This window comes from Miscanthus floridulus, chromosome 7 (assembly GCF_019320115.1).
Source record: "Miscanthus floridulus cultivar M001 chromosome 7, ASM1932011v1, whole genome shotgun sequence".
NCBI classification, from domain to species: domain Eukaryota; kingdom Viridiplantae; phylum Streptophyta; class Magnoliopsida; order Poales; family Poaceae; genus Miscanthus; species Miscanthus floridulus.
Window position 1 is genome coordinate 130,867,817 of NC_089586.1, and position 4,474 is coordinate 130,872,290.

Consider the following 4,474-nt stretch of genomic DNA (forward strand, 5'->3'; position numbering starts at 1 on the left):
TTCAACCCAAACACATATGATGGAGAGTTCTATCAAGAAGAGGGGCTACAAGGGAGGTTTGACATAGACTTAACCGAAGAGATAGGAATGGAAGTAGATAATGAAAGGGATGATGACGAGGACGCTGGAGACGAGGTGCGAAATCTGAAGGACATACAAATATTTGAGCGATTACATTTCGGCAATGACAATGAAGACAACATTCCTCCTTCGGATAGTGTTGATGAGTTGGACAATGTTGATAGTGATGACGAGACCTATGATCCAGCTAATTTCAATCATGAAGATTATTTCTAATACATGTAATACTATGTTTTTTGTAATTATGTTTTGTTCATTTTTGCATATATTTCTAATACATGTAATACTATGTTTTTTGTAATTATGTTTTGTTTATTTTTGCACCTATTTCTAATTACGTCTTGTTTTTCTTTTTATTGCAGGTGATTGAGCAAAGATGGCGGGCGACCGTCATAGGTCTGTGAACTCGATTTACCAAAGACCACGCCGGTCGCAGGAGGGGGCGGAGGGGGCGGCAGAGGGATCGAACAGGAGGAGGAGGACCGCTAGCCGCAGGAGGGGGCCGTCTCCTCCCACGCCACGTGAGGAGGACCGCCAGCCGCAGGAGGAGGTGGCACCCGTGGACGAGTCAGACGAGGAGTTGGTTCGGCAGACGGAGGAGGAGGAGGAGGAGGAGGAGGTGGAGGAGGAGGAGGAGGGGGGGGGGAGGCGGCAGGCACGGGTTCTGCTTCCTCCAACTCCTCTTCGAGTGTCTACTTGCGAGGTCCCGCGAGCCTCCCACAGGTTCCGCTTCCTCACCAACGCCTAGTGATTTGCCCCGAAGAACAAAAGTAAGTAACTGTATATGTTATCACCACTACTTCATATGATATGATGAAAAAAACTAATAATTTTTCTTAATTACTTGTGCAGGAACTGGGTGGTTGTGTCGGGTGGTAGCGCACGGCTAGTCAACGGCATCCTGGGTCTTCTGTGCAGGCAGCACTTCCCCGGCATTGTCACGTACGCATCGAAGACGGAGCCGGCCTACTCGTTTGACCACTACGTCGTCGCCTCCGATGCGGAGTACCCCAACAAGGCGGCGCGGGTGAAGGCAGAGTTTTGGGTAAGTCTCCCTTGCACAACATTGCTCAATACGTCGTATTCATTAGACTTTTCTTGAAATAATGAATCGATACATCGCTTTTGTATGCAGACTTATTACAGATGCGAGGAGGGATTTGAGGCCAGGGCAGAGCAGGCGACTACCAAAGCCTGTAAAAAACTCGTCACCGACATGCATCACGAGGCGCGCATCCAGGCCATCATAACCTACTACGGGTCGAAGCTTGGAGAGAGGAAAACCAAGAAAGACGCAAGAGAGATGCAGCTGATCCGGGAGCAGTACCTTGAGGTAAATGAAGAACATCAACATTGATTCGATTTGAGATTAAGTTGGTTTAATTTGATCTTCTTATATGTCCAATACTTGATGACGTGTAGGTGATTCCCTGGTGGTGCCAAGCGTATCCCGAGTGCTGGGCGATGATGGTGGACAGGTGGTTCACGGAGGAGTACCTCAAGATGCACAGGGATGCCCGGGACCGTCGTTTACTGATGCAAGGTCCAGCACACCATCAAGGCAGCTGCAACCTCGCCGGATACAAACAAGCATGGGTACGCGAATTGATTTATCTATTGTCACGCTCAGTTCTGTCTGATTTCTAATCATCGTGCTGTCTTTCTCGCAGTCGGCGTCACATAGTGGCCAGGCTTGCTCGGACTTCCAGGCATGGTGTATGGCCCACAAGGGTAAGGCGACGTCCGACGTCTCCTTCAACCTGGAGGACCCGCCCGAGGCATACACGAACCCGAGCGTCCACTCCCGCATCAGTGAGTACACTGAGGTGGCGAGGTCGCTCCATGGGGCAGACCACGATCCGAGCACCCAGGACTTCGATGGAGAGGCCGTCATGAGGGCGGGGCAAGGCAAGAAGCATGGACGGTTCTGGCTTGGCGACGGCGTCATCGACACGGCCTCTACTCCCTCTCTCTCCCAGATCCGAGCACGGAGCATAAGCGAGAGCCTGGCCATTCGCACACGGCCGACCGCTGCACAGCACCGGGTCGACGCACTCGAGGTTATTCCTGTTTTACTCGTCATACATTGATCTTTACACACCTTAATTAGCTTTGCATTACTGAAACATTGGAGTGAAATATTGCAGGCCCGGCTGGAACAAGAAATGAAGGAACGTCAGGAGCTGGGGGCCCAGTTGGAGGCCGAACGGGCCGAGCGGCAGGCCCAGGCGCAGAGGCTGATGGACATTACGGATTTCCTACAAGGGCTTGGGCAACGTATGGGCTTGTCTCTGCCACCTGGGCTGTTGGTTCTACCTCCGCCTCCGCGTCCTGCAGCTGCAGCTACTCCTGTGAGTATCAAAGTTTTTTACTTTCACTTGTGCTTTGCTTGTATGGCCTCTATCGTCCTAGATTAGCTATCAAAATAATCTTGTCTCACATGCAATCTTTTCTCCTTTGTGCAGTCTCCATCTGACGGTGGTTCGAATAATCCACCTCATGCACCTACGAATGATGCATCTGGGCCTTCACCACAGTCGCAGTGGCCGAGATGAGTGCATGTTGTATTTTTTACATTTGTTGTTCACTTGGTGATGGACTTGTGATGCACTTGTGGACTTTGATGGACTTGTAAACTTATTTGGATGGACTTGAGCACTTATTATTATATATTATGATGGATGTGATATGGGCGGATGGATGTGTGGATGGATGAGATATATATGTGATGGATGAGATATATATGCGATGGATGAGATATATATGTGATGGATGAGATATATGTGATATATGTTTGTATGAATGTATTTGTCATGATGGAATGCAAAAAAAAATATTTGCCGTTTTGGGTCACTTTGCCGAGTGTTGCACTCGGCAAAGGACCCCTTTGCCGAGCGCAATGGTCACAACGCTCGGTAAAGCTGGCAAAATGGGCGACCAGAAAACAGATTTTCCAGCTTTGCCGAGTGCTGTGACTCTAACACTCGGCAAAGAAATTTAAAAAAAAAATTTAAACTTTGCCAAGTGCCTGCCGTGTTGGCACTCGGCAAAGAGTTTTAAAAAAAATCTTTGCCGAGTGCCCGGAGTGGTGGCACTCGGCAAAGAAAATTTCCAAAAAAAAATAAAAGCTCTTTGCCGAGTGCCTTCCGGGTTGACGCTCGGCAAAGAATTTTTCAAAAAAAAATAAAAAAATATTTGCCGAGTGCTTGGAGGTTTGGCACTCGGCAAAGAAAATTTTCAAAAAAAAAATAAAAGCTCTTTGCCGAGTGCCTTCCGGGTTGGCGCTCGGCAAAGAATTTTTTAAAAAAAATAAAAAAGCTTTGCCGAGTGCATGGAGGGTTGGCACTCGGCAAAGAAAATTCTCAAAAAAAAAATAAAAGCTCTTTGCCGAGTGCCTCACGGGTTGGCGCTCGGCAAAGAAAGTTTTAAAAAAAATTATAAAATTCTTTGCCGAGTGCCGGCAGGGTTGACACTCGGCAAAGTGACCGTCAACGGGACCGGCGCCGTGACGGTCGCTTTTCTTTGCCGAGTGTTTCCGGGGCACTCGGCAAAGCCTTTGCCGAGTGCCCGATAAAATACACTCGGCAAAGAGTGCTTTGCCGATCAATTTTTTTCCGTGTGTGCTTTGCCGAGTGCAATATAGCCTTTGCCGAGTGCCTCAGGCACTCGGCAAAGAACCTGAATCCAGTAGTGGGGCGTGCGTGCGGGAGTTGGAGGCGGAGATGAAGTTCTTGGCGTGTGCGTGAGGTAATGGGGAGTAGGGCTGCAGGCTTAGGTTTAGGATTTTTGTGTTTTTTATTTTTTATTATAATACATTTTCTATTTAGCAGAAGGCGCCAACACCAAAACCAGGATGCCAACGCCAACACAAAATCCTTGCCAGTGATTAGATTTCTATGTGCATGCATAGTTTTTTTTTGTGTGTACTACATGAACTGATTGGATAATTCTTATTTTTTTCCTATGCGTTTCTACAAAACCGATGGAGTAATTACAATTACCCTGTGTGTATCATCACGCACAAAAAAATTGTGTATTTTTCCTATGGGTTTTCGTATTTTTCTGTCGGAATTTTTGGAACCGACACATTAGTGACTAATTTTTCTGGCGTAAACGCACAGAAAAATTCGTCACCCATGGGGCTATTTTAGTTTCCAGTAGTGTAAGCATCGTAATTGAATATGAGCAAACACGTGCAAGAGCAAAGAAAATAAATTTAAGTAGTTTGTGCGCCCAAATTTTTCTATGATTTTCTAACACTTATGTCTAATGAAAAAAGTAGTCCATACTGTGGCATAATGCATTTCAGCATTTGTTGTATAAAGTCTTCGCTATCATGCTAGTGATATTTTTAGATGATTTGTTTCTGGTAAAAAGTTTACGCCTTGAAGCA